Consider the following 12,152-nt stretch of genomic DNA (forward strand, 5'->3'; position numbering starts at 1 on the left):
TTAAAAACTACAGTAGGTTAAGCAGACCCCAGCTCTGAGAAATGCAAACTCTATTTTATTCGTACATGAAGCTGTAGCCAGCTGATGTATTGCAAAATAGTACTTACCTTTTTCTGTCTTTAGTACAACCACTGCATGACAAGTGCTTGCATGCTGCAGAAATGAGGACCATTTAAATATTTAGCTGTCTTATACCTTGGTGTTTCTCTGCCTGGGACTCATACCTGAAGGCATATGTTCCCAGAGACCTTTTTTGCCATGCACTTTGTACTTCCCTGTGCACATAGTTACTGACTGGAGAAACATATAGTGTTTCAGCTACTTGACTTTAAACTTCTGATTCATCCAACAGAACCTGCAGACACAGTGAAATCAAATGTGGGTCTTAGGGTCACTGAATGTCAGTTTATTTTCATGTTTGTTTGGGCCAGGTATGCACTGGAGAGGATAACCACAGGTGTAAAACTCAGAGGAGGGCAAAGATACCTTGCTCCCAGGCCATTCAGGTGTTGTGTGCAGCTACCTCTTTTGCAAGCATGTTATTTTGCAAGCTGGGGACCATTTGGACTCTGCAGAGGAATCTCTCTGGCATGCATGCTGCTTAGACATGGCCCAGGATCCCAGCCCCAAGGTGTGGTGTAAACAGGCACATGTGGGACATGTGAACCCAATATCACCCAAAGTTGTGGCCCTGTGCACTGAAAGCAACCTGCAATCTCTGCCTTTTTAAAGCCTGGAACTTTTCATAGTTGTTTGGAAGGAAGAAGGAGAGCTAACGTTACATGTGTGAGAAACAGTAATATCTGCTGTACAGCTTTGCAGAAATTTTAACCTGACATGCTTATTTCATGGAGAGTCACCAAAGATGGAGAGAGAGGGCTCAAACATCAAGAACTGCTATTTACCATGGGGAAAAAAAAAACCCATAAGTGAAACATACATCTCAGTGTGAAGCTTTTCATTCAAGGATTGATATATGGTGTGATATAAAAGAAGAAATAAAGGGTTACAGTTTTCCTAAAAAAAGTGGAGATTTTTTTAATGCTGTGGCACTTGCAACTTGATTTTCCTCTGTAAAAGTCAAGGTTTGATTATAGTTCCTGCATTATTATTTATAGTTTAACAGTTATACATGCCACGTCCTTGGCTGTGGCATTGCAGTTTGCACCATCTATGTCTGCTTCCTAAATTTATTGATCTCATTAGAAGATAAAAATGACAAAGATAGCTCATAATACTTCTGAGAAATGTAAAACCATTAGCAGGTCATTGTCAAAGTTATAACATGTCCTTTTAAGCTGCTTAGCAAACTGGTGGCAGCCTATGATACAGGGATTAACCTGTGCCAGGAGTGACTGAGAGGATCGCAGTGGATGGTTAATATTCAGCCTGCCTACTAAGCTTTCAAACTGCCTGAACAAAATGATACAACAAAGAGATAAACAGAAATGTATTAAAAACAAAGGGAACAGAAGTTTTCTTTTCCTGTCCTTTATCCTGGTCTCTGACATGTAGGAAGCAGAATGATTGTTAGAGCTTCTGTTTGGAATTAAGAGTTACTTTTTAAAGTTGGTTATGCTCCCACTGGGCAAAGGAGCCTCTTAGGCTTTCCTCTGAGTGCAGGCTGACCTTGGCCAAGACCCCAAGCTAGCTTTTCCTCAGGTAGGACCTTGAACTCTCCTAGAGCTGTGTTTAAGAGTACAGACACACAATACACCACCATATTTTGAAGCCAGCATTTGTTGCCCCAGATATTCCATGCTGCCCAGGATGCAATGGGCATAACAAGACTTGCTACTTTTTTGCAGAAGACCTATACACCTGCATTGTTTTTATTGTTGTTTGCATTTCTTCCCTTAGAGAAATGGCTGCAAGTGCTGGCTGGTTGCTCTGCTGCTTACAGAACTGTCTGGACTTACAGAGAACTAATTTAAACCGACAGAACACATACTGCTGTGTAAGATTTGGGCTGGGGGGAGGGCTGGGGGGAGGGCTGGGTTTTCTGCATTGGTTCTCAGGGATGGAGCAGGATAGGTGGTTAAGGAGAGGAAGATGTCAGCAGAAAGACTGATACCTAATGGGGCTTTTCAGCATCTCACCTGACTCTTCACTCACAGTGCAGGGCATGGCTTTAGCACGACAGCATGACAGCATGACACCGTTACTGCCAAATGCCTTTGGGGTGGGTGATCCAGCGTGCACAGGTGGGCTCTGACAAGAGGAGTAGGACGAAAAGAGAAAGAACAGAAACCCAAACCCCCATTCATTGTTGTTGAGCATCATGTGACCTGATTTACACCAATGCATTATTCTCTTTTAGGAGCAATTTATATGCACATTCCAGTAACAAGTAAACAAGCATTAGGGCAATGATGAATTAGCCTAGAGCAACAGTTTACAGATTACACAGCAGAGAAAAAGGATAATAACAGTATTAATCATCTCAGTTATTCATTCTATTTTTAACCTATTAATGGCTATTTGTTGACTTTATCTATCAGGAATTCAGAACTACCAGGAAGGGGACTCTTGATCACCTGTACACAGATCTCTCTCAACAAAACTTGTTTCTTTTTTCTTTTTCCATGTTCATAGCTGTAATTTAAATTTGGTGCAACAAAACAATTTTGGCTAGACCACACATCTATAAATTAGGTGTGATAGCGTTCTATTGTCTAAATCACCAAGGTGGTTTTGGGTTAACTGGTGAATTTCAAATACTCAGAATACTTCACAAGCATGTTGTTTAAATATTAATGTATATATGTGTTCTCACCCATTAATTGCCCTGTCATTGGAGTTTGGTCTGCTAATATTTGACTGTAATAGAAATCCACTTGATTTAGCAAAACAATCTGTAAAGTTTAAAAAGATATTTCTCCAGTCACAGATCTTGTAAATCTGTTATGGGATGCAGTCAACAAAGAATGAAAAAAAGCTAGTATCTTTAATAAAATTGTTGAGGAAAGCTGTATCAATTTCCTAGATATTTCTGAGTTAAAAAAAAAAAATTGCTTGTTTCTAATTCAGACTGGAAAAAAATCCCTAAAATACAAATTCTCCTGCTGAAGACTAAGTTCTAGGGGCTCTGGCTCTGAAAGTTTTTGCTTTTTCTCACTTCCAGCCACTGGGTCAAGAGAATTCTTCAATTTCTATCATAAGTGCAGCCTCCCAATGGCCACTGATTTTAATACTATTCCCATCATTGGTGCTCCAGAGTTATGGGTGTTTCCCATGGGTTTCTATCCCAGAATCCTGTAATCCTTTTGCTGAATATCCTTACTTATGAGGGATTAAGGTAAACTCGGAAGGTTGCAGAAAAGAAGAGCAAGAACAATTGAAAGTCTGAAAATCCTGCCTGACATTGAGAGATTAAAGAAGATCAGTGTACTTAGATTATCTGAGAGAAGGTTAAGAGATGGCTTGATCATGGTCTCAAAGTCCCAAGCAGAGAAACAGTTTTCCAATACATGGGGAATCTCTGATTTAGCAGACAAAAGCCATAGCATGATACTGTGATTGAATGCTTAATCTGGACAAGTTCACACAAGACATAGCACTTTTGAGATTGTAGCAGCTTTTTTTCTTTTTTTTTTTTTTCAGGTATTGTGTGATTCTTAGTAATTTTAAGATTTCAAAACATATCTTTTCTAAAAGCTGTCCAATTTTGACCAGAAATTATAGGGTCTGGGCAGAAGTCATTGGGTGAAATACGATGGGTATGTGTTGTGCCCAAGGGCAATCTATAAAGTAATGATTTGAGAGTTTATTAATTCTTTGGTGACGAATGCTCCCTACTACTACATAAAATAGGTTCATATAACATACTATCGTTTGCAGTTTTCTAACCTTAGTGTCATTATTCAGAAGCTATCAAAGCTGTTTTTGTACCTCTGTGTGCTTAGCCCAAAGAAAAGGAAAGCCAGTTAATATAAAAGATATTTTTAGCATTTCTGAAAGCTTCTTATGCCAATCCCTGAAAAGAAACAAGAAAATTCTCCAAAAAATGCAAATGCTCTGTCTAGAAGCAAGAATATCATTGTAACTACTTCATCATTATGTGTCACTCCCTATGTATAGTAAGTGCTGTGTGACAGCTGTTTCTGAGAGACAATTGGGGACTTTTCCAGTAACTATGTAATTATATTTCATAATATATATATATGTATATATTTTGAGACATAAGGCTTTATGTGTTCAAAGCACTTAGGAGTCATTAGCTAATGCTCACAGCACCTCTATTGAATAGGTAAGACTATTGTAAGGGCAGATGGTCCTCAAGGCCACATAAAACATTGCAGTCCAAGAAAGAAATAGAGATCGGTATCTTCCCATTTCCAAATTGCATGTTCAAGTCTCCAAACATTGTGTTAGATATATAACTACAGGAACACTGCTTTTAGCAGTATGTTCTAACCCTCCACCTCTTGATTTTATTGACCTCCTAAACTAATACATGGAGTAATGCTCTGACACTCTACCTAATTTGTCAAGATCAGCAACATTAGCCTCTATAGTTCTTACAAGGTCTTGACCTTACTTACTGAGCTAGTCCTACTGAAATTAAATTGCTGCATGAAAAGTACATTTCGTTTAAAATTACTGTGAAGGGGAAGTGGTACTACTTCTTTCAAAGTTTGCCTTTATTTAACAGATCAATGGCATTATGGTTTGGCAGAAAAGTCCATGGAGCAGCAGGGACTTAGTGCTTGCTCTGCCAAGTCCAGTCCTTGCTGTTAAAAGAATGCTTTATGAAGGGGACCACTTAAGAAACCAATAAAAGGACAGAATAAATAAAATTTATGAAAGAACCTCCAGACTATTTAGAGTCCATTCTGTCCATTTTTATGTGCCGAAGGAAAGAATATCTCTCTGCCACAGATGAACAGCCTTTCACAAGGGATTTCTTGGGCCAAGTACCTGCCCATAGCTTTTCTCTCCTTGACCCTGCATGTCTGACAAAAGAATTTTGGAAGAACATGTACCTGCTGTGATAGCAATGCAGACTCCAACCAGTTAAGTCTCATTCACAAATAAATCTTATGCATGACAGACTTGGAGGAGGAACTGATACCCATCTCATCCAGAAGCTTTCCAGCGATGTATGATGTGTTCCTATTATGTTTTTCATGGATTGGGAATAGTGATTGGCAAGGCAAATGTAAAATACATGGTTAAGGTAGAAATTTGTGGAAGGAAACCAAATGTTCCAAAACTTACCACTTGTCTGGATTCATTATGCCCTGAGTTTTGGGCACCATCGGGCATGGCTCCTGGACTTCCTTGCTCCTAGGGATTGTCACTGTACCTTGATGATTAGTCAAAAAACTTCTGAGTAATGGACAAAGGGGAAAACAGAAGGATTTCACCTCATATCCTATCACAAATATATATTGCTATATTTCAGAGTTGGATGGACAGATGAATAATCTCATACCAGGCCTTTTAATTTTGACCACTTCAGATCGAGACTAATCCAAAAAACCTAGGAAAATGCAAATTCTACTGAGCTACTAATAAGTGTGGGGTTTGTTTTTTTTTTTTTTTTTTTTTTTTTTTTTTTTTTTTTTTTTTTGTTTCTGGCAAAAAACCCATGCAAACTTCAGAGGGACAAAATCTCTGACTCGAAAGAGAGTCTTGTGAAGTCAGCAATATAAAAAAGAAGTGTTTCTTGAAAAAAACAAGTGACAAACACAAATTCAGTATTTCACTATAAAATTGAGTGCAAGGTACAGAGAAGGCAGAAATCATAGATCTGTTACTTTCATTTTTTTAAACTTGTCTCATTCCAGATAACTTCTAGTGACTTTGCCACCTAGGCTCATCTCAAAGACTTAGACATGAAGAGAAGTAGAACCACAATTTTTGCAGAGTATGATGCTTGTATGTGGAGGGATCAAGGACCTATGCAGGCAATGATATACAGAGCAAAAGCAGATCATTAGCCCTGTAAATGAAAAGAAAAACAGAATAATGATATTGCAAAATACAAACCAACTTGGTAAGATACACGTATCCTCTGCATTTATAAATGCTTATTTAAATGCAATCTATGTTATGGTATTATTTTATGGATTGCCAATGCAGCTTACTGATCATATAATGCCTTCAAAGGAATCTGATAATTTGCAAAAATCAATAATTACCAATATTCTGCAATTGAAAAGGGCTAGATAATAACCATTCCCTAGTACTTCCTGTAGAAGGGAAACAGGACATTTAGAATTTCTAAAAATGTACATCTAAATTATTTGTTAAACTGCTTGGTAGCTTTGGAAGCCCAGATATTAGATTTCTTCTGAACTACAAAATTACTCAGCTCAAGAAAAATTAATAATAATAATAAAAAATTAAAAAGCACAAGAATTGAAAATAGTGGGAGATGATTGAGTTTTTCTACATGTATCTTGCAGCTATTTTTGAAGAGCAAGTAAGGGTCTGAATACTGAAACTCTATCATTGAATGTTGTGGCTGTGATGCACACTGAGAAGTAATATCTTAGTACCTAGCCAGAGTGCCCTGCTCAGAGACATGAGAATAAGGCAAGTCATATACAACTGCTATTAGTCACCACCGTGGCACCATTTACAAGTTTAAGCACTTTGGGTTTGGGTTTTTTTTTCTTTCAGAATATTGTATTTCCAGAAGAAGTAGATGGTTTTGTGGAAAACTGAGATTATCCCAAAACAAAAACCTTTCCAGAGCTATTAATGAGAAGTTTAATGAAGGGGTGTCAGCTAAAAGACATGATTTTTAACTTTATGACATAGCTGCTTGATCAAAGATCCTTAGTTCTGTAGTGTGGAGTGTGTTTGGAAGAACTTTTATTTTGTGAACCTTATAACACAGGTACCACAAGAAGCACCAATAATGAAACTGGCAGCACTGCATCATAGCAGACTGATTTTTAATATTTATTTAATCCCATTCTTCTGCATTTCTGCTTCTTCATAAGGACTAATTAAAAGCATAAGAATAAACAGTCAGCTTTTCCAAAAGAAAATCATCAGTGAAGTCCCTCAAAGATATAAGCAAGAGACAGTCAGTAGAAGAACTGGAAAAAGAAATATTGAAATAACAGACTTTTCAGATAATATAAAGCTATTAGAAAAAATATATGCTGAAAAGAATTGCAGAGGAGTATGATGATACTGACTGACTTACAAAGTGTCAGGTACAATTCAGATATTAGAAGTCTAAAGAGATGCCAACATTATATACACAGTAGTGGCTTTTTGAACTGGCTCTTGCCACTCAGAAGGAAAATCTGAGTTCTCCAAAACCATCAGCCCAGATCTTAACAGTGAAGAAGGCAGGAGAGGATGTCAAGTGTGTGGGACAGCTTCTTTAGGGAGATAAAATATGCTGTGAGTCTTTGGTATGAAAGGAGCAAGTGAAGGGAATGCCTGAGATCATGGAGCAATGAGGTGAATACAGAATTATTATTTAACCCTTCTGGTAACACTGGACCTAGAAAGCACCACATGTAAACCACAGGATGGCAGGTTTCAAACAAATACCAGGTGCATAGTTGAGCTGTGCAGCTCATTATTTCATGAGTGCAAAAGAAGTTTAGACATTCATAGAAAGCTGTTAAACCTGTTTGTGGAATGAAAATACATTGAACTATTAAAATATCTTCTTATCAGAGAGTCCCTGACAACACATCATGAAGGGATGAGTGAGTCAACAAAGAAACTCTGTTGTATGTATTTGCCCTGCTCTTTTGCCCTTCCTTAGCTCCATTGCTGGAAATGAGATAAAAGGCTGGAAATGCTCTTGGTTTCATGCAGAAAAACTGTTCTCATGTTGAAGGGTACTTTCTGTTGTTCTGCTTTGTAATCTGTATGATATGCAAAGCCCACATGTGAATGTGTGTGGTAGCTGATGGCAGTTGCTGTGACCACAGTGGGGAGATGCTCAGAGCAGGGCCACAGGGCCACTTCTTCCCAGTCACTGCTTCCTCATCGTGCCCTTTGGTGCTAATGAACCTGAGAAGAGAGAGGGGAGTTCAGATTGTCTGTGTTTCTTACTTGATTACCGTAAATTTGTACCAAGAAATAGTAAAATTATCTTTATGAAATGGAAAGGCCAATATTTTGTGGTTTGGCTATATTTTTTCCCCCCTGTCCTGATTTAATTTAACCAGGCAGTCCAATTTCAGTAATCCTCATCACTTCTTAGCTCCCTGTTTTATGTTGATGTTTATTCATGTTCTCCTGCTTGTAAAATTCACCAGTTCCCTCTCCTTAATGTGTTGATACCAATGTTCAGGGATGATATTAAAAAACCCAAAAAACTGGAGGGAAACACGGTCATTTACTCCTTCTTGTCTTGTTTGTTTGCTTTAGAATTACTTGCAGTGTCACAAATAGATTTTCCTTGTGCACAGCAAGAGATAAGGTTGGGGTTTTCTGCTTTATTTGTTCTGTACCACACATCTTTCCCCCACCCACTCCCTCACTTGCTTTTGTACATGCTCACACACAGATGCACTTGCATACTATAAGGTTTCAGAGAATTTCACTCAGCTTAAGAGAATGTGACCAATGTTTGGGATGAAAAGTTTATATTTTCAGCATCACAAGTCATTTCCACTAATCTTACCATCACAGGTGGGTGTTTCTGGGAAGGGTGCTAAAGCACCTAACACTCAGCATTTAAGACACTGAAATACAATTAGTGAAAGCAGTACTATGAAGACATGGGGTGTGCCATGTTGTGACAAACTATTTGCTGCCTGCTAGGTTTAGCTCCATGTTCAAAAGTAGAGAAGTGATTTAGCTAATAGGTGATGCAGTTGCCTGTGTTTATCTGCTTATTTCTTTCTGGAAAATGTTGGTGTGGGTCATAGCTCTGCCTCATTGCTGTATCTTTGACTACTACTTCTCATATGGGAAGCTGCACACAGAAAATTTGGGTGATTTTATGAATAAAGGGATTTTTCTGAGCTTGCTGCATTTTGCTCAAGCATTCTCCCAAAGCTGTGTGTCTCTGCTGATAGATGAGTGCATCTGCAAGTTTCAAGATGTGTGGTTTCTGTGGGTGGAGTGGGATGAGTGTGGTGGGTTGAAAGAAGAGAAGAAGAAACGGTCTCCAGCATCAATAAAGTTTCTGGTGCCTCATGAATATCTGTTCTCTTGCAGGTTCTGCTTTTTAAACACTGACCTCAGGAGAAGCTCTGCAGCATGAGAAGCTTATTATGGGACTGGACGCCTTGAGTCCCCTGGGGTAAATTTCTACAGTGTCTCAGTTATCAGTTTAAGTCCTTGTGTTCTGGTGAAAACAGTGGAGCTTGTTCTCACTGGTGTAGTATCTGAGCCATCGAGTTTAATGAATTGTTACAAATAGTTTAATCTGAACTTGCAGGTGCTATTAAAACTGTTTTTTTTTTTTTTTTTTTTTGCCAAGAGAATTTTTTTACCTAGGAAAAACAGTCTTTCTCAGGCACAATGGTTTAAATATGGAATAGTGGGGTAGGTTTTGCTCATTAGAAAGCCTGATGCTGAATTCAATATTCCCTTCTGCTAAACTTACCTCCTCCAGGATTTCAGACTCTAAGTTGCAGAGGATAAAACATAAGGCCTTGGTTAATTGCAAATAAATAGTGCCAGAAAAACATACAGATGGTACCTGAAGTTCATTTCTGAAGACTATCCAGTAAACTATATATAACTTACATGAAAAGTATGTAGAGTAAGTAGGAGAACAATTTTTTTTTGTGGTTTCTTACATTTGTAAGACAACAAAACAGCAAAAAAAGAAATAATAAATGAATACCCTCTGTCAGTGAAACTTCTTGTCTGGGAAAAGAGCAACCTGTATTTCTATTTATTTACCTTAATCAAATTAATTAATTTAACAAGTTTGAAAAATTCAGCATTCTACAGGATACAGGTATAAATATCTGGCAAGTAGAGTGTATATATTAAACTACATCTACTAGGCTAGTAAATATTTTGCTGCATTAGTTTGCTCATTCCCAAGCAATCAGTTGTAAACTCCAGTGTTGTAACGGGTCCACAGGGAACATTTGTGCTTTGGTTGGCACTTAGATTAAATTCATCAAATTATTTTTTTTTCCCTGTTCAAGGCTGACATTTCAGATTTTTTTTTAAAAAGGTTGTGTGCCAACTGCCAAAGTCAATTAATTAAATGGTAAATCTGAAATTTGTAGGGGAAAACTATCATTCCCTTTTGCTGTGCGACCTTGGAAATGCGAACATTTAATCCACAAAACACGTGGTTTACCAGAGGGTCCTGATCTGCTTGCACTGAAAGAAAAAGCAAAGCTTGCTGTTATATTTTGGGAGATTAGGGATTACCTCAAGGATGGCATTTCACCCTGCACTTTCCTTCTGATTTTGATACGTGGTAGTAATGACAATATCCTTTGAAGTCCTGTTATGCTTGAGAGCTTAAAATATTCAGCACTTAGTAGGAGGAAGCAGTGCAAATTTGTGGACTCATTTTCCATATATTTGAGATACTGCAGATGAAGGTAGGATGTACAGTCCCAGAATTTTCTGGCCAAAGAGCTCCATCTTAGATCTGTAAAGGAAATCTTAGAGGCAAAATTCAACAGACTGGAGCAGATGGTGATCATATTCCTACATAGCAGAAGTATTACAAATCTCTTCCCAAAACCCACACCTTCCAAGGAGTGCATCTACCCTCATGGTCAGCAAAGGCAGTCTGGTTTCAAAGACTGGACTGGATCTTGCTCTTCTGGTTCCTACTCTGTATGTCTCTTTTTGTACATCTCAGTGGACTTCTTATATCTTATTTGAAGCATTGTCATCGCAAGGTGCTTGAAAATGAGTGCAATGCACTGAATGTTCTTCAGGTCTTAATTCTCTGTCATTAGTTTATATTGATTTGTTTTTGTTTATTTGTTCCCTGCCTGAAAACCAGTGCAGATGAGAACCTTGTATTTGGGGCCCTGTATGTGCATGGACTAGAAACATGGCCCCAAAACAATGTAAAAGACAGTAAAAACAGTGAATAGGACAGATAGGTTTAGGCAGACCAGATACATGACCTAGTACTCCTCTTCCTTTACCATTTGAAATTCTTTCTTTCTGTGTTTTGCTATAATTTTAAGTTCAGGATTTTTTTTCAGCCTTCCCACTTTCCATTTGTTTAATAAAATTACGTGTTATTTCTTTAGGAAGATATAAGATGCCTAAAGAGATTGGTTTCCTGCACATTCTGAAATTTGTCAGGATTTGGTCCCTAATTTGACAGTTTGGTCTGAGGGGGGCTACAGTTTAAGGAAAGACACTGATTAGTCCTCAGTAGTTGGGAAAAATCGTGGAAACTGCTAGTGCCAAGGGTGTTTCTTAAATACTGGTCTTGTGGGTATGTAGGCACTATGCATATCAAGATATAGGAAGCAAATTCTTAGGATTCATAATCTTGTGCCTTCTCCTTCCCCTTTGCTTTGTACAGTGAATATATACCAGTTATTTCTGTCAAAGCCTGAAGTGCAATTCTTGGAATTGTCCTGCCTGTCCAGATACAGGCCATTTTGCAGAAAGCAAATCTGATGTTTTCCTATGGAAAATGCTCCTCCTTGTGAAAGAGACTTACAGAGATGGTGGCCCAGAGGGACCAAGTCACCTATGTATGAGCAGAAGTGGGAGTTCTTCAACTCTGCTTTTCTGAAATACTATTACTGTATTTAATCTTGGGGACATTTGATGTAAAACATAAGCAAGAATGCCTTCAGGAAGAAGATAAATTAAGGATGCCAAGCTGCGGATAATGCTTGGAGTCAAAGCTATTTTTGATTCCTGGGTTCTTTATACTGTAAAATTGAAGTGTTTCTATCTATGTCTAGAAGGAGACTCACTGAGATGACTAGGGAAACTTTAGTCTTAACACTTGAGGAACTTCAGATGGTGCAAAGGCTAAGCAGTAGATGAGGGAAAATTTAGAATATTGAATTAAATACTATCTGAGGCATCTAAAGTGCTGGATTTGGTCTAAAACCCAGCTAATGTGTGTCTAAATTTCCTTGCTGGAGGATGGATTTGTTGATATTTATCTCAGAGCAATGTTGGCCACTGAAATGTGTCAAGTGATCATTTATTACAATAATAACTGTACCATGTATGGATTTACTGAGCTAGAACTGTGTTTTAAATGT

General features: G+C 38.1%; 1 protein-coding gene across 1 annotated transcript in view; it reads left to right on the plus strand.

The window, feature by feature from the left end:
• LOC119698592 overlaps positions 1-12,152 on the plus strand; it is a 277,473-nt gene that overhangs the window by 204,389 nt on the left and 60,932 nt on the right. Inside the window, exons 8-9 of the transcript XR_005256184.1 lie at positions 1,861-1,957; positions 9,148-9,232. The gene's annotated coding sequence lies outside the window, so the exon portion shown is untranslated. The remainder of the gene's footprint in view (positions 1-1,860; positions 1,958-9,147; positions 9,233-12,152) is intronic.

Source organism: Motacilla alba, chromosome 3 (genome assembly GCF_015832195.1).
Source record: "Motacilla alba alba isolate MOTALB_02 chromosome 3, Motacilla_alba_V1.0_pri, whole genome shotgun sequence".
NCBI lineage: Eukaryota > Metazoa > Chordata > Aves > Passeriformes > Motacillidae > Motacilla > Motacilla alba.